This window comes from Microtus oregoni, unplaced genomic scaffold (assembly GCF_018167655.1).
Source record: "Microtus oregoni isolate MIOR12 unplaced genomic scaffold, Mior012 000017F_ref0000208, whole genome shotgun sequence".
NCBI lineage: Eukaryota > Metazoa > Chordata > Mammalia > Rodentia > Cricetidae > Microtus > Microtus oregoni.
The window spans coordinates 27,591,370-27,610,636 of record NW_024543076.1 but is presented as its reverse complement, the minus strand read 5'-3'; the positions used below and the strand labels follow the sequence as shown (position 1 = coordinate 27,610,636).

Sequence of the window (19,267 nt, the reverse complement as noted above, 5' to 3'; positions counted from 1 at the left end):
ACACACACACACACACACGGGGGGGGGCGGTTGGAGGATAATTTTCAGTAAGATGTTTACCTAATTTAAAAAACTTAAAATTCTAGCATTGAGGATACAGGTAGATCCCAGCACGGCCTACTCAGTGAATTTCAAGACATTTCCTAAATAAATACAACGAGTAATAAATTTTTTTTTATTTACTCACATAAAAACCAGTCAAAGTGGCAAATGCTTGTAATTCCAGCATTGGGAGCGAACAAGCAGAGCCTCTGGGGCCGGCCGGACACCCAGCCTCACCCAATCATGGAGACCTAGTGAGAGACCTTGCCTCAAAACACGAAAATGGGTAGCTCCTGCTGGACGGTGCCCAAGGCTGATCTCTGCCTTCTACGTGGACTTGCACACATATATGCAGTCATACACGCAGGCACACAGAAGATACATCTCCCACACAGACACAGAAAAATGGGTGGTTCCTGAGGAACGAAACTCAAGGCTTTCACCTGCATATAAAATGGCACCCACAATACACGTAAAGAAAACTCCAGAATATTATTGACATTTGCTGAACACTTATCATGTCACAGCATCACGACAAGCGCTTTCCAATAGTATCAACCTTATACTCAGGAACCCTGTGTACCATGACACATTACTGTGCCCATTCTATAGGTGAATAAACTTAATGAGAGAAGGGTGAGCCATCACTTAACTAAACTCTTGGCAAGTGTAAACGTCCGTTCTTAATTATTGCTAACCATAATCTCTCAAAGGTGCTAGAAACAGATAGTGGACCATGAGCCAGCCTGCCGTGCTTACACGTAGCACCTCCTGCCAATGAGAGTCTCTCGACCTGTGTCATCTCATGAGCGATAGATACATTTTAAAGAGAATACACTTTGGGTTTGCGTAAGATTACACCAATGTTTGGATAAAGGATTTCTTAAGTGTCACAGTTCAAAGACTCACTCCTCTTTTTAAAAATGCATTATATTGTATTTCTTTGGGGTGTGCATATGCGTATGTGTGCATATGTGTGTAGGAACACACTCATGACAGAGAGCGAATGTGGAGAGCAGAGCGCAACTTCTAAGAATTGGTTCTTTCCTTTCACAGTGTGGGCTTCAGGGACAGAACTCATGGTATCTGGCTTGGTGGCAAGTGCCTTTACCCACTGAGACATCACAAGCCCCCAAAGATTCATCCTTTGGTTATAGACAGAAATACCAAAGTTGAAACTAGAGAGCTGAGATGTAGCTCAGTGGAAAAGCACACACCTATCACATGAGCCAAGGTTTCACCTCCAGCACGTGTGCATAATCCCCCACACTCCTGAGGAACTTCCAAAACACCATCTGATTTTCCTGTGCTTCTGAACGGAATGCTGAATCCGTTCAAATGAGGCGATGCATGAACATGCCCTGTTGTAGCCTCTTGCTTTGATCATTTAATATCACACTTGCTGATGTTCTTCAGCAGATGTTCTTTAGATGTCTAAATCAACGCTTGCACTGAGCATGCACAGACTTTACATACTTGTCATTGAGCCCCAAGTAACATAAGATCACAACTATTTCATATGTGAATGCATTAGATATTATAAATGAACAATCTAGAGGCCGCGGATATATCTTGATTTGTAGAGCGCTTGTCTAGCACACACAAGACCCTTGGTTCAATCCCTGGCATTTCCTTAAGAGAGGTAAGACTGTATGCATGCAATCCCAACACTTGGAAGGTAAAGATATAAGAACCATAAATTCAAGGTGATCCTTGGCAAGACAGTTAAGTTCAGGCTAGTCTACAATACATGAGACCTGTTCAGTCATAAATAAGTAAATACAGAAAGATGCTTGTAGATTCCATGCAAATATCATGCCATTTTATATACGAGACTTGCGTTCTTCAGGGTTCTGTAGAAGTCTTGGGACTGGGACTGGAGAAATGGTCCCATGGTTAAGGGTGCTCAATGTTCATTCAAAGAACCTGAGTTTGGTTCCCAGCACCCACATCAGAGGACTCACAACCACCTGCCACTTCAGTTACCAACACCCTCTTCACATGCAGACACACACACACATGAAACAAAAAATAAACCATAAAACAACAGCAAAGCAAGTCTTGGAACCAATTTCCTTGGAAACAATATATACCATCTTTTTCATTAAGGATTGAAAAGCCGGCCTTTTAAGAGAGCAATGTGCCGGTAAGTTCTTCACATCTGCGCGTGCTTGTGCAATAAAGCTAGTGACTCATGCATTACAACTTGTTTTCTGTTTTTCTCTCCCTTTAAAGCTGCACACGGGCTGCACCTCAGTCCCAGTACTTCCCAAGTGGAGGAGGAAGAGTCAGGAGTTCAAAGTCACATCCAGCTACACAGCGAGGTTGAAGCCAGCCTGGGCTACATGTGACCCTGCTTCACAACTTTAAGAAGGAGAGGAGGGGATAGGGTGATAATGCAGCACTAATGCTCGTACCCAGTCTGAGGAAGACAACAGCTGCCAAAACAACGACAGAACGAAAAGCCTGGACTGTTTAAATAACACACGCAGGACTATGACCCAGCACACTTGACGGCTGGTCCTCCATTCTTCCCAGGACACTTCTGACATGTTCAGTGTGCCTTGTTCTCTCTTTCTGATGGGATCTTTCTATGCAGCTCATACTCACTAAGAAGCTCAGCCTGCCCTCCAAACTGGCAATCCTCCTGCCTCGGACTCCCAAGTGCTAGGATTACATGCATGTGCCACCACGCCCGACTTAAAAGTGAATTCTTTCCATAGAAAATAAAGGTTTCGTTCTGACAATTTCAGTGATTTTTCAGTAAAACATGCTACCTCTATGAGATTTCATCTTCTGTCATTTGAAGTCATCCACTGAAAAGCAAAGACTAGCCAACATGTTGATCCATTCTTTGGTCATAAAACACATTTCGAATGGTAAAAATTCTAAAATTTATGTCATCCTTGGATTTTTCATACCAGATAGACTCCCCCGCCCCAAACAAATACAGCAAAAGCAGCAGTTTCTCTGTCGGCTTTGTACGATCCGAACCACACTTTTAAACTCCTGCTTACTGTGATTCCTTCGGCGAGTTCCGCCAGTGCATCTTAGAACTTTGCAAATTTGGAAGTGACCATTCCCCTCAGTTCATTTCTGGTGAATGGCTGTGTGGAACTCTGGATTTAAGTACAACTACATTACTGTTCTCTGGTTCGTGTAGAATAATTCTTGGATTCATGGCCATGCCAAGCTAAATGACACTGCAAAGAAACCCTTTGTTTTCAAATAAATCACTGCCTGGCTTTAGATAATGCTATCAAGAATCTTATTCATGCAGCACAGCCCAGTTAAAACTGAAAAAGTTGAAGGCAACAACAAAAACTTCCATCTTTATTGGAAGAATTATCTTTCAAGTTCTTTTTCATAAGAATTTAATAGAACCATAGAATTTTAGAGGGGAAAACTTTTGAGCTATTTACAGTCAAACAAGTCAGTGGCAGATCTAATACTAGGGCGCAGGCTGTCTGAAGCCCTCAGGCGAGGCTGTAAATGGTGCGCAGCAGGAGACAGGTCTGCATTCGCGCATAGGAACCATCTCCACACCCTTCACTATGCCAAGTTTTTCCACGGCCATCATTTCTTTCATAGGTCAGTTCCTAAGTTATAATCGCATCCGCGCCTTTAGACATCCAACGTTGCCAAGGGTACTGCCATAGGATCTAAACGGAAAGATGTAATTCAGTTACTGTAGTAACCACGCTAGTGCAGAGGATGTGTGTCTACAGCCGGCTTCTCTCTCAGACATTTTCCTTCCAGAGATGGAAACAGATTTAGATTGCTTGGGACTGCATTTTTGAGTAACAGCCTCTTTGCCAAGACCTATAAAGATTCCCACAGCTATCTCCTTCTTCATGTTCTGTGTTCTTTCCCCCACAACACAACCCTGGTTGACTCTTCTCTAGATGCTGTTTGGTACCTATAATTTCTTCTAAAATGTTATTTCATCCAAGGTAACAACTTGATGTTTCCAGCTATTGATTCCACACATGCCTTCTAGACTTTCCTCTCTATATCGTGACCCTACATCCTCCATCAGGCCAAATGGCCTTCTAAATGAGTATTGTTATATGACAGAACTTATTAACTCAAAGATCATGCAAAAATGTGGATATTTAATTTTTTATAATGTCAACACTAGCTAATTTTTAAAATAAAGACTATGTTTTATGTCATACAAGGAAAAGTCAAATTAATTTTTTAATAAGTGCATTATCCATAACATTGAAATGTCCAGACAGTTTTAACTGAGGAAAGGAATTTACTATACTCAATACTGATAAGTTGTCTCTAACAGTCATATCTCACACAAGCTTTGCTACCACTGAATATTCGGAGATATCTATTTCATAGAATTCTCATAGATGTCACCATGAACCGAGAAAGAAAACTTAACTATTTACTAACATCAGTTAGGTTCAAGATCCTATGTTTTGGAAATGAGTTAATAGCATATTCAGGGAAAAACATGTAGCTCTAAATTCCCATATTAAAATAAGATTTCAAATCAGTAGCCTAATTTTGCAGCTTCAGAAACTAAAAAGGGTGATGGAGGGCTGGCTCAGCAGTTAAGAGCATTTCCTGCTTTTGCAGAGGATTTGGCTTCGGTGCCCAGCACCCATATGGCGGCTCAGCACCATCTGTAACTCCAGTTCAGGGACTCCCACATCCTCTGCGGGAACCATGCTCATATGTGGTGCACACACAGGCATGGGTGCAAACACACAGAATAAAAACAAATCTTAAAAAAGAGTCAGGAGTCTTATCAGTCACCAACAGTCCCTGCTACTCAGGAGACCAAAGCAAGAGGTTCATTTGTGCCCAGGAGTTCAGGACCAGTCTAAGAACTCCATCTCAAGAAAAAGAAAAAGGAAATTAAAAAAAGAGAGAGAGAGTAAACTCAACCAAAAGTAAACAAATGGAAGGAAGTAATGAGCTACGAGAGCACAGATCAGTGAAAGAAAGGTAAAAACATCACAAACAATAGCGTTAAAAGTTGGACCTGAGCTGGGAAGTGGCACATGCCTTTAACCCAGCACTCGGAAGGCAAAGGCAGACGCAGGCAGATCTTTGAGTTCGAGGCCAACCTGTTTTACAGAGTGAGTTTCAGGGCAGTCGGAGCTGTAGAGCTGTACAGAGAAACCCTGTCTCCAAAAACAAAACAAACAAAGTTGGTCCAGTATGCTAGGGTGAGGTTAGGGATGGGTAGGAGTGGGTGGGTGGGTGGTGTTCTTTAGCTACACTGAGAAGAAAGAGGGAGAAGAGCTATCCCACTAAGATCAGGATACCCAGGAAAAGGGAATGTCACTGCCAGTCTCAGAAGAGTGAAAGGAGCTTAAAGAGGAGGCCACGAGCAACTGCACCCCAACCACTCAGAGAACTCGGAAACGCACAAATCAAATAGAACAAACTAGCAAACTAGCAAAACTAACATAGAGCAAGGAAAGAGACTGAGCTGGGAATCAGAAAGACTCTACGCAAAGAAGAGTCTAGATACAACTATGGTTGGATAAATAGTCTCATTTATAGATGGACACATTGGGCACAGCAAGGCCTCAAAGGCTGATGCCCATTTCAGCATCCCTGCAGGTCTCCCCACCTTTCCTTGTTCCCCTGTGCCTATCAATGGCTTGCCTTCAGCAAGCACAGGCAAAACTAACCTACAGACAACCCAGATGACTTCTCCTGATGAGGCAGCTACGTGGGTCTGGAAACGGGCTCCGTATTTTTTCTTTATTATTCTGGAATATTCTTAACGTTTTAGTTTAGAAACTGGTGCCAGACTTCAAGAACCCTGACTGAAGACGCATTAAACATAATTCCTGTCTAACAGAAAAGGACTTAAAAGTCTACATTTAAAAACTGGTTGTTTGAAACCTTGAACCACCAAAATTTGAATGCTCTTTGCCAAATTAATAGAGTGTTAGTAACCAGTGTCCATTAAACTTGAAAAGAGCAACAGACATCACTGTGTTATGAAACTACTCGGATACCAGCATCACTTATAGTAATCCTCACTTTGCCTTCTGGGTGGTCATTAGCTTGGCAGATAGGAGACGAGACTCTAACAAGGAAAAATGGTAAACATTTTAGGCCTAAACTCTCTTGTACTTTAATATAATAGCTCTATTTAATAAGATGTGTTTGCATTTATGGGTCAGGAGGGTGGCTGCTGAGACCTTACTATGTCTCCCCAAGCTGTCAATAGGAAATGAATCCGTAAGGTATCGGTGTTGGGATGGGGTCTTCTAGAGAGAGGTGCTGACTGAAAGGAGCCCGTCCTCTCAGATCAGATCAATGCGGTTTGAAAATGGTGTATGGAAGTGGACTGATGCTTAACTATGCAGTCCAGATACAGAGTCGGACCCTCTTCATCCTCCACCCTCTCTGCTGCACGGTGACATAGCCAAGGGGGCCTTTCAGGTCAGACACAGGCACCTGAACTTGAACTTTAGCCTCCAGAAATGATTACAATTCTATTCTTTACAACAGGCTCAATTCAGATAGCCTGTTATGAAGGCACACAATCAGTAGCAAAGAGGAAGGAGATGCTGAGAAAAAGAAGAGTTGCAGAAACTTGGAAAGACGTTAGAGACAGTAGAGAGGATGGGGGTCTGTACTGTACCCATGCTGTGAAAGCGGCTGCCTTTAGATACAGTTCACAGGCCATTCACTTTCCCTTTCAACCCACAGTTCAGAGAGCCCCCTGCGGCTGGTCGTGTCAGTAACCACAGCAACCGGGTAGCTGAGGAAGGAGAATCTGTCGTTCAGGTTAGTTCCTGCTACATAGCAAGTCAGAAGGGACCTGTGCTAACCCAACCCGAAATAAAACAACAGGAAGAAGCCCTCAGCCAGTGGCTTATTTGGAAAGTTGTACAGTCATCATCTCTCCCGAGTTCCAGAACTGTCATTCCCCAGGAAGAAACCTGGACCCGCTGTTCTTAGCCCTCCCTCTCCACACCCATAGGTTTGCCTGCTCTGAGTATGTTATAAGAATTAAACCATAGAATATGTAGTGTTCTGTTACTGGCTTTCTTCACTCAGCACAATGTTTTCAGGGTTCATCCATGTGGAAGCATGCGGTGCTAATTTTTACTGCTGAAAAATGTTTTGCTGTGTGGATACACTGACTGTGCTTTGCTTAGTGTGTCATCCCCGAGGAGCACCTGGGTGATTGCCATGTTTTGGCTGTTAGGAATAATGTTGCTGTGAATATTTATGAGTCAGTGCTGTGTGCCCATATGTGTTCATTTTCCTCCAATGTACACCTAAGAGCAGACTGGATCATATGCACCTCTTGTTTAACTTGTTTTGAGGAACTCAAAAACCGTTTTCCAGACTGTTGGACTTTATAGTTTTCTTGTTCGTGTATAATGTCTCAGCATTCTTTTTAAATTTTTCATTATTATTATTACTATTGTGTGTGTATGCACGCACACACACGCACACACTACAGTCCGCACGGTGTGCAGGCGAAAGTTAGAGAATGATTTTGTGGGGTCATTCCTCTCTGTCGTCCTTTATCTAGGGATGGAACTCAGAATGCCAGGCTCATGTGGCAAACCGTTCACCCGCCAAACCGTCTTGCAGGCCACAGTGTTTGGATTTCTTCACATACCCTCAAACACTTGTTAACACAAGTTCCTATCTTAGTGGACGTGAAGTGGCATTGTGGTTTTGATTTTCAGGGCCCTAATAACTCAAAACTGTGCATTTTTTCATGCTCTGCTTTGGCTAGTTATAAATTTTCTTTGAGGAAGTATCTATTCAGAATCTTTGTTCATTTGGAAAATTGGGTTATTTATCTTTCCATTGCTTTGTTTTGTGACCTTAAGTTGTTGTTGTTGTTGTTTTAATGTGCATGGCTGCTTTGCCTGCATGTGTGTCTCTGCAGGCATTTGCATGCCTGGTGTCTAATAGAGGCTGGAAGAGGGATCCCCTGGAACTGTAGTTACAGATGGTTGTGGCTACCATGTGGGTGCTAGGAAACAAACCCACATCCTCTGCAGCAGCAGCCGGCTCTCTTCAGCACCGACTCATCTTTCCAACTCTATTGTGGCTTTCTGATAACATCATCTTGCTCTGCCCCCAGAAACACCAATTCCTTTCTCTTTGCTCTCTGAAAGGTGGAATACAGAACCATAGGGAATCAAATTACAAAGATCCTGATGACAGAAAACACGTGGCCTAGTGTAGGCCATGCAAAGGGGAAGAAGAATTATGCAAATAATAAGCATAAAAGGACTTTCATTTTCCCATGGCACCACACTTACATAATCTTAAGTAGGTAAACCATATACGTGACAATAACATCAGATATCACGGGAAAAGATAAAAACATTTTTTTTTTACTAATTATGCTGGTGTATTTAATAGCTATATTAGGGAACAAGTAAGCACACAGTCAGAACAGTGCAGATGTCAACTAAATGCTTCTTCAATGCCCTAACACTACCTCCGCATTTGACCTCATTTGCAGCATCGGAACGGAAGGCTTCACGATGAACTGTAGTCGCAGCACTTGACAACACTACAGAGAAACAAAGCCCCGGTCTGAATAGGAAATGTCCCTCACTCCCAAGTCTCGTGTCTTCCGTGATGCTTAGTTCCTCCACTTGAGGTCTGTGGCATCTGGAAGACATAGGGCCTGGCTGGAGGAAGCAGCTCACAACGGGTGTCCCCCGGCTCCAGCTGCACTCTCGGCTTCCTGGGCAGCCAGGATCTGAAGAGGTCCGACATAGGCTCCTTCCACACCTTCTCAGCTATGATGGTCCAAAAATCTCTGAACCAGGAGCCAAAACAAAGGTTTCCACTTTAACATCACTTCTGTCCAGCATACTGCTCCCAGTGACACTGAAGGCAAGGTGCTGGCAAACACTATTAGTCCTTTGAAACAAGATCATAAAGGTGGTGCTTTATTAAAAAAAAATAATGACTTCTAGATCTATAAAAATAAGGTGCATGGATGGATGGAAAGACGGACGGATGGATGGATGGATGGATGGACGGACGGATGGGTAGGTGGATCGATGAATGGATAGATGGTGATGGATAGATGGGTGGATCAACAGAGGGACAGACAGACAGACATAGTAAGACTCTGACTCCCCAAAAACTTAAACTTTGGATGTATTGTCTAAAGGGAACTGTATCATATCGTGGAGTTACCTTTCCAAACCAAACACTCTATTTGACCCGACATCTATATGCCCAACATTTTTTTTTTCAATACTCTTTCATGTAACTCACTCATGACTCATATTGTATTTCAGAGAAACTTTTGCAGGAAAAAAAATCGCAATAACACGATTAAAAGAAAAATTTATAAATAGCTTCAAATGTCTTCGTTCATGTCAGTGCTTAAGTAGAAACAGCTTATTTAGTGGTGAGGAGGTAGGAAACTTCTGTGGATACTTTGAAAGGAATTACCAGGTATCTCTGGGCCTTCGAAGTTGAAACCACTCATTCTTCATAATGTCTGCCTTTCCCTGCGAACCAAAAGCTTTCCTTTTCCTTATTAAAGGCCCTCTCTTAAACATCCCACTGTAATTAGCATCTTCTTTGCTCAAGATCAAAGTGAAGAGCGAATGGAAAAAGGGAGGATGGAGAGATCTGTTTGATGCAAAGGCTAGGAAGAGGAGAAAGGAACGAGAGAGAGAGAGAGAGAGAGACAGAGAGAGAGACAGAGAGACAGAGAGACAGAGACAGAGACAGAGACAGAGACAGAGAGAGGACCCTGAGCAAAGAGGAAGATGCAGGAGTGGAGGGGCAGGTGTGGATCACTGTACACAAACTGACAGAATGAAAAGGAAGGGAAGAGACATCAACACAGATGCCGTCTGGAAAAACTGGGGGTGCCAGAATGCAAAGAGAAAGGTGTGTGCATGAGCTTTTACTAGGTGCTACCATCCCCTGCCCCAAGATGGCCTAGAATAAAATAGGATCATAAGATGATGGAGGAAGGTCATTGGTTAATTAATAAAGAAACTGCTTGGCCTGATAGGTTAGAACATAGGTGGGTGGAGAAAACAGAACAGAATGCTGGGAGGAAGAGGAAGTGAGGTAAGACGCCTCAGACAGATGTCATTCCTCCTCTCTGGGGCAGACACGATGAAGCTCTGACCCAGGATGGACGTAGGCTAGAATCTTCCTGGTAAGCGCACCTCGTGGTGCTACACACATTAATAGAAATGGGCCAAGCAGTGTTTATATGAATACAGTTTGTGTGTTGTTATTTCGGGGCATAAGCTAGTCAAGTGGGAGCTGGGTGGGATGAAAAGCAGGCCTGCCCGCAGCTCCTTCAACAATAAGAAGCACCAAGGTAACTTATTCCACTACTGACAGACGGAAGCGTGGACAGACCAATTACCTCAATGCACTTATGCTTAGAGCATTTTAACAGCTCAAGTTCAGCTGCTGTCGTTGCTAACAACCTCGGAGCAACCACCTTTTCCTTGGCTCAGATGCATCATTTCTGCTTCTCTTGGTGATTACAGTAAATTATCTATAAGTACGCCATCATTTCTTCCTTAATTATCACGTGCTTGAGATGTGCTGACAACACACACCTATGACCCACAAGAGAACACACGTTTTCTGTTGCTGTGGGTGGATTTGTCAATCCGTCCACACATTCCCACTCATTCTCTTTATTAGCAGTAGTATAAATTTCCAGGAATGTTAGCCAGTTTGGGGTATGGCAGCTGGCCAAGAAACACAGTGAATAACTGATTCAAAGGTGTACGGAATCTCTGACGCTCACTGGCTACATAAGCACAACTCTAACCCGCAAGGCAAGCCTGTTGAAATGTTTTTAAAATGGCACTGAATGCCTGAAATGGCGGCTCACACCTGTAATCCCAGCACTCGAACGTCTGAGGCAGGGGGATTATCCTGAATTCAAGACTAGTCTTGGTTTTATAGGGGTTTTCAGAACAGCCTGAGCTACAGAGTTAGACTGCCAGTCAAAACAAAGCAAAAACAGCTCAGAAAACATGTATGTGCATGCATATAAAATAAAAGCCTAGGCCAGGTGTGGTGACACACACCTTTAATCCCAGCACTCGGGAGGCAGAGGCAGATGGATCTCTGTGAGTTCGAGGCCACCTGGTCTACAGAGTTCCAGGACAGTCAGGGCTGTCACACAGAGAAACGCTGTCTTGGGAAACCAACACAGATGTATCAGTTTGGCTGTGTGTACACCACTCACTCTCTTGCTCGGCTATCACATGGCAGGCTCCCATGGGTCTTCACGTCATCTCCTCTGAGCCTCTCCTCTTAGAAGGACCCCTGTTATATTGGATGAGGGCTCACTCAACTCCAGTATGACCTCACTCTTTGACTTGATTATGTCTGCAAAGACCCTATTTTTTTTTTAAAAAAAATCATTTGCGGCTTCTAGGATTTAGGATTTTTATGTATATTTCTGGAAGTCATAATTGAAGTTATAACAAGTCATGAGATAAGGGGAGACAGTGGCTGAGAGGTTGTGCCTCACCCCCTCATCAGCTCTCCTATTTCCCCACTCTCCACCCCCACCCCACCACTGTCACCCTTCTCTCTTCAGTGCTTTGCGCCTAGGATTCCCTGTGACAGCCAGCCCTATAGATCTGGGAGAACCAGTGAACTTGGGATCTGTACGAGGGTACGGCACTAAGGGTGACCCAGGACCTCGCCCATGCTAGGCAAAGCAAGCGCTCTACCACTGAGCTGAGAGTCTGCTTTTAAAAAACAGACCTGTTCTAAAGATCACAGCCTTCGGTGAAGACCCGATGTTTGCACGGTGATCAGTCATTCTCACCATATGGTGAGTTCTCAATCCTCTGAGAGTTTGGATATGGAAAAAGGATTGAAAAAGGAGGCTCAGAGAATCTGGTATGGAATAAAGAAGCAGGGGTGGGGAGAAGATAAATATCAAAGGAAATCAAACTTCCCACTATGTTCTGCCACCACCGACTGCCCCTAAAAACTCTCTTAAGGGACTCTGTACCCTACTCTAGCGACACTTGCTGAGCCATGTTCCTTCCTGCTCCATTCACAACGGCTAGGAAATGGGAACGACCTCCACATCTTCCGAGCGGTGAATGGATAATGAAAATGTAGTGCATTCGCACAATGGAGTTCTGTTCAACTGTAAAATATTAAGCGAAATAGGCAGGTAAGTGGATGAAACTGGAAAACGTTGTACAGAAAGAAGCGATTCGGAGTCAGGGAGAAAAATGCTGCATTTCTCTTCTTTCTCTTTTAGAGGCCAAGCAGAAAGAGAACATGGGGTCAAAAAGAGAAGTAGCTCTGGAGAGGGGTTAGTAGGACACAGGTGCTCTGGAGGGGGAAAAGGCAAGGGCCTGACTGGGTGTTCGTGCGTGCGTGCATGCGTGTGTGTGTTTGTGCGTGCATGCGTGCGTGTAGTTTAAATGGAGGTGCACAACACCAGCTGACAATTCCCCTTCCCCAAAGAGCTATCTATTATCTAACAAACACTCTAGTGCCCGCACAGAAGAGATGGCTTAGTGCTTGAGACCATGTGCATAGCTCTTGCAAAGAACCTGCTTCGACTGAGCGCTCACCCCGATGGCCCACAGCTGTGAGTAACTCCAGCTCCGAGGAGACTGATGCTTCTAGCCTCCGAAGGCACCAGGACTGCTGTGCGCACACCACACATATACACACAATTCAAACAAACAAACAAACAACAAAAATCCAACTCCAGTGCCATGCAGAGGAAACTTCCCTTCAAACTGGTGGTGGCGGGGAGGGAAATCCAAGAGACTCTGAAACCAAATAGGCTGTTGCCATTATCCTTGGTTGTTTCCCAGAACTGAAAGGTAAGTCTCAGTTATGGAAGACACCACAAACCTCAGACACAGGACTTGGAGGAAGCAAGCTGGCAGCCACCTCGCCGAGGACTAGCTCTTAGTATCAGAAGGCGCAATGCAAGCTGCCAAGGGAGAAAAGCCATCTGATCTGGCTGAGCATCCTACAAACTACGCCAATGACCTGCTGACGACCTGCTGAGCTAGAGATCCCCAATGGTGCAGTAGTAGCTTATATTGAGGGTAACCAACAGCAGGCTAACTGGATTTATGGATCACTCGATAGATGAGAATTCGAGCCGAATACCGGAAACTTCGCCACCCACCTGTGGTGGCAGAGATCACGGTAGGTTTAGAGGAATCTACTACTGCTTCCCTAAAATCAGTATCGCGTCTAAATACTTACACCACAGGTAAAGGCCCTCTCACCCTTCACCATAGGAGCTATGGAGGTTATTACACAGGTCTAAAACTGGTCAAAATGCAGAAAATAGTTGAGCATGGAAAGCCCAGGCCCAGTTGGTACATCTACAATGTAACTTCAACACCCAAGGCTCAGGCAGCATAGTGGAAGAGGAATGAAAAGACCATAAACGTGAGAAGACCTGGGTGTTAGCTGTAACACAGTGTCCTCTAAACATGAGAGGGATGCTATAACTATAAAATCTCCAAATACGGTTGCATATACAAGACTACCTAATGGCCACACCTAATGGCACATGCTTATATGCATCTCCCAAGGTCCCCAAGCTGGCCATTTATCTAATATCTCATATATGAGTGTACTATTCATGCACCCGTGCTGCATTACACGTGTGAATGGTGAACTGGAAACTCAGAAATTTAAAATTAACCAGCCTCTGTTTTAGATGCCCGAATAGCCCAAGCTAGCTTGGAACTCTCAAAATTCCCCGGCTTCTTCTGACTTCCAAACACCGAGATTGCAAGCATGAACTGGCATACCTGGCCTAACTTTAATCTATTTTTATTTAAAAACCAGAATAACGGCAGACATGGTGGCATGTGCCTGAAGCCTCAGCCACTCAAGAGGCCTAGGCAGGATTATCACTTGTGGCCGGGAGTTGGGGGCCCCACTGAGCAACATAGTGAGACCTTCCAGTTCAGAAACAATTAAAAAGTAAAAAGCAAATAATGACAGCCATAAGTGTCTTTCCCATTTTAAATTCAAACAAGCAAACTACTCCAGTCCTAACAGCATGCCACTGAACTGGGGGAAGTAACATCCCAGAGTCTAGAGATTGGCCAAACCAGTCCCAATGGTGAATGCAAGTGTGTGTGTGCGCTGCACGTGTGTGAGTCTGTGAGAGTTTGTGCCTGTGCACGTTCACGTAGAGGCCAGAGCCAGGCTCTTTTACTCTATCACTTCTGCCTTATTGCTTGAGCCAGTCCCTGACTGACTTGGAAGCCATCCTTTTTGGCTAAGCTAGCTGATGATCCAGTCTCTGGATCTGTCTCCACTCCCCAAAGCTGGAGTTACAGAGATGAGCACTGATGCACATTTGTACGTGGGTGGATTCAGCCTCAGGACCGTAAAGCGAGTCCTCTTACCTGCCAATCTCTCCAACCCCAGAATTCCATGTTTTATAGATGAGTGTTATAAAATACATTTTAATTAGAGAACAGAACGCTTGTTATCAGCTCACTTGGCAAATATACCAGAAAACTGGAGGGGGGGCGGCGGCTCGGAGATAGCTCCATTGGTAGAGTACTCGCCATGCAAGCCTGAGGACCGGAGTTTGATGACCAGAATCCATGTTAAAAGCAGGGAATGGTGGCATGCATTTGTCCCTACGGACAGGTGGATTCCACGAGGCTCACTGGCCAGCTGACCCACCTGATGGCAAGTTCACAGTGAGAGACCTTGTCTCAAAAACAAGATGACATCTCTGGGGGAATAACACCTGAGGTTGACATCTAGCCTCGTGCGCACGTACACATGCTTGGAACGACATGTATACACATACATACATGTACCCACACACATACAAACATACATACAATACATATGCATATGTGGAGAATTACCCTGACTCATACTGACTAGTTCATGCTATGTAAGCAGAGCTCTTTTGTTAAAATCACAGAGCAAACTCACAGTGCAAATAACGACATCTCGAAAAGGAAACCCTTGCAAAGGGACAAAATCCAGGCCCTTATTCCACCCAGAATCACCCTTCCTATTATGTTTCAAGCCATTAAATCATTTTTCTACTTTTTAAATTATCTGCAAAGCCCCTCACTTTGTGGCCTAAAGAAAGAACTACCTAGCCAGGCAGTGGTGGCTCGTGCCTTTAATACTAGCACTGAGAGTTCAAGGCTAGCCTGGTTTACAGAGTGAGTTCCAGGACAGCAGGGCTGTTTCACAGAGAAATATCCTGTTTCTAAAAACCGAGAGAGAGAGAGAGAGAGAGAGAGAGAGAGAGAGAAGGGGAGGGGAGGGGAGGGGAGGGGAGGGGGAGGGGGAGGGGGAGGGAGAGAGAGAGAGAACATTCAAGAGAGGAAGAATTACCTACCTGCTGTAAGATGTCACTGTATTACACAGGAATCTCGCATGGAATCTCATCAACATTTCCTCTTTCACTCATATGCCTACCTCCAACTTTACAAAAGATCAGTCCCTCGCTGTGCAACAACCGCCTTCATATTGTGGCCTCTTAAACTCTCCCATAAACCCCACAAGAAAGCAGCATGGGGTTTATTTTGTTTGGTTCTGAGACAGGGTCTAGCTGTGTATTCCAGCCTGCCCTCAAACTGGGGATTCAAATGCCCCAGTCTTTACAGGGATGGTACATCATGCCCTGCTAGGCTTTTATTGTTGGCTTTGTTTGTTTGATTGATGCCAAAGGAGATCCTATCCAGAGCCTCCCCCATACCAGGCACTCACCCTACCAACTGAGCTGTATACAGTTTGGTTTTAACTAGAATTGTGGCTCCACAGAGGTAAACTTGGGCACATCTACAAGGCCCTTGGGAAACGGATGAACTGGAGAAACCGAACAATGGCAAGGCTTGCTACACACTGCCCTAATTCTCTCCGAAGCCCTCAGCCGTGGCCTCACACAGGTAGCCCCTTGGGCTGGCCTTTTCGACATACGATTCTACATGTTCTCGGCAAGAGCAATGAGGTGAAAGCCGGTGTTAAGTCAAAGTCTACTGCTGTCAACTAAACGATGGGGCCGCTCTGCAGTTCTTAGGTTTATCACTTTTCTCCAGGAAATGGCTGGGCACAGTCAGTCAAGACCCAGCTTCCACTATCAGGAAAGGAACAGGTACAGAAAGGCAGAGACAGCTTCACTTGAAAGAATGTGGGAGCCGCTTCTGTCAGGAATAACACGTTACATAACTCGACTTTCATGAATCAGCAGTTTGGTCCGTAATTTACATGAAGTTTTAAAAGAGAGAACACGTGAAGCCTGAAAAAAGTAATGGTGGCTTCTACAACAAGGCAGGTTTGAGAAGCACTGCACTCCACCCCCTCACAGAGGGTTGACAGGCAACTGACTCATCTAGGCTCCATTAAGGTTTTCTCTCTACCTAACGTCCCAGTGGGATCACCTCATCCGATAGCCCTTCTTAGGTCCTCTACCAGGTAACGGCCATATTTTCCATCTGGACCACATACTTGATGATGCAGAGGGCCACGCTTAAGGGATATAAATAAATGAAGATTTTGGGGTTTTTTTTGTTTGTTTGTTTTGCTTTTTTAGAAGACACTAAAGTAATTAGATTTTTAAAAAACACTCTACATGTCATCCATTTTGGGAAGAAAAAGAAAGAGAGATGCCTTTGATCACTGTATTTGAACTCAATCAAACATCCAAGCAGCTTAGAGACAGGAGTAAGGAAGACGTCAGCACAAGTACTAACCCCATCTGGCCAACCTAAACTCCATCAAAGCCGGAAAAAAAAAAAAGGTAAGGTAACTGACAGAAGAAAAAAAATAAATCACTATGCTAATTTCTTTTTCAAAAACCAGAAATGGTAAATCCTGAGTCTGAGAGGCATCTTTGTCCCTTCTACAGAAAAGTCATTGGGTCAGACACTGTTTGAAGTAAGAGAGGCACTGGGTGAGGCCGGGAAATTTCTTCAGCACAAATCAATTACAGCGGTATTTTGGGAGGTACGTTTTGCGAGAGCAAGCCATCTGAAGTCACTCATTCCACAGGTATTTATTACAGGCCTGCACGTGCCAGGACCGCCAGGTTCCGTCCGTCTCTACACCTCCACCATCTGAGCAAACAGTGCTGAAAGCAAATCAACAATTTCCTGCCTCCAGTCTAAAACAGGGCTCCTGACCTCACAAGGTCTCTCTGAAGACCTGTGGGGATGTCTAAGGCACCCTAAAGCAAACAGCTGTTAGGTGTTTGGTGACTCTAATTCACAAGCACCGACAAAGCCAGGGGCACCTACCATACCAGAGGGGGAGGTCTCCATGTTTCAACACTTCACAGGCCTGTTGTTATATCAGCCTTATCAGTTCACTTAGTTACGTCCCAGGAAGTGAAAAATTACAAGGAAAAGAACCAAGAAACAGGGAGTGCAATACAAAGATTTTATGTCTCTAACACCACAGTGACAAAAAAAAAAAAAAAATCCTATGTCAGCCTTGCTCATTCGCCAACCTAGGCCCTTGCTATCTCGGTACCAGGCCCAAAATACTCATTTCAAATGATTACTAATTCTGGCGGTGGGGTGTGTGTGTGTGTGTGTGTGTGTGTGTGTGTGTGAGAGAGAGAGAGAGAGAGAGAGAGAGAGAGAGAGAGAATCCTCTTTATTAACATTAAAGGCCACATCCACCAACTCATCTCTACTCGCAATGCACTACCGAAGATTACCAAACACTGTTTATGCTAATGTGTACAAACAAAAACATTCACAGTTCATTTCAGGTTTAATCTGATGCGCCCATCTGAGCCAAGGTCATATGAATTGTCAAACAGATCTGAAACAAAGCTCCTTTTTAAAAACAAAACCAAGCTCAGCACAGTGGCGGTTTCAAGAAAGGGAACTTCTGACGCCAGAGTTGTGAGCATTGGTCAGAGGACAGCGAATGACCACGACCACCTTTCTGAAGCTCCGCAGGATCTGGCCTGAGACCTGCTAGCAACAGGTCTCATTGCTCCAAGCTAGCATCCCACAGGGATGAGGGGTAAAACCCGTCTTAGAGGAGTGGCGGCCTAGGGGCCAGAGGGCACACCCATATTCCGAAAATATGTCTGAAACTTCTCTAACGTTTCCAGTTCTTTCTATGACATTCGGGGAACTAATGCATGCACGGCCTCTTCATGGCTACAACCTCTATAATTGAATATTTTGAGTTAAGAATTTGAGGTAACATTTATCAAGCACTTAGGAAACAGCCCAGTTCATAGTAAGAGCTGTGTTTGGTAAATAAAGCAGGCACTCTCCAGGCCCGTTGGGTAAACACTCAACTTAGTGAGGAGGGAAGAATCAAAATACCTAACAGGCGGTTCGGGGTTTTGTTTAGTTTTCCACCCTGACAAAAGATGCTGAGACTTGAGTGTTCAGCATTTATTCTTGAATCCCAAGTGCACCCGGCATAGTCTCTTCCTGCAAATGTTCGGCATTCGGTGCAAAGAACCATCACCAACGACGACGACGAGAACAGAAAACCTCAGGGCGCTTTTAGATGGCACGTGCCAGCGCTTAAACCGTGAGAACCAGAAGCAGACCGGTAGAAAACAGAGTCACCCCCCCCCCTTACCCCCAACGAAGGGTTCCAATCTGAGAACTTGCAAGAGTGGCGATGCGTTCTAGTCCTGTCGATCGATCAGGACGGCCACTTAACCCCGACGACGACCTCCGGGCCCCAGCCACCCCACGCGGGTCCGCGCAGGTAACCCACGTCCCCATTCAGGTGGGCTCTCCAGTCTTCCCCGCCCGCTACCCAGCTCGGGGGCCGCGCGGGTTGCCCGCGTCCACCCACGCGCTCAAGCTCCACGCCGCGGCCGCTCAACTCGCTCCAGGGGACACAAAGACCGCGCGCCCGGCCGCGGCGGACTCCCGGCCCCGACCCCGCCGCGCGGCCCCGCGCACCCGCCCCGCACCTACCGGGCGGCAGCGCGGCGTCCGGGCGTCCGGGCGCGGAGCCCAGCGCGCTGGCGGTTCCTCCTTCCCGGCGGCGCGGGCCGGGCGCCGGCGTTTCCTCCCTGCCGCGTCACGGCGGCTCCTCCCGCGGAGCGCGGGGCGGCGGGGCGGGCGGCGCGAGGGGACGACCGGGACCCGCGCGGGTGGCGCAGCGGCTCGCCTGGCCGCGCTCGTCACGCGGGGTGCAAAGTTCAGGAGGAGACACCGAGCTCCGGCGCTCAGCGGACGGGTGCGCGAGGGCTGCGACGAAACTGACCTCGGCCCACCCCGGGAGGGCGAGCGGA

At 45.6% G+C, this 19,267-nt stretch overlaps 1 protein-coding gene across 1 annotated transcript in view; it reads right to left on the bottom strand.

Annotated features, from left to right (window-relative positions):
• Positions 1-19,037, bottom strand: part of LOC121458445 (serine/threonine-protein kinase Sgk3) — a 113,393-nt gene extending 94,356 nt beyond the window's left edge. Inside the window, exon 1 of the mRNA XM_041667751.1 lies at positions 18,948-19,037. The gene's annotated coding sequence lies outside the window, so the exon portion shown is untranslated. The remainder of the gene's footprint in view (positions 1-18,947) is intronic.
• Positions 19,038-19,267: the final 230 nt, after the last annotated feature.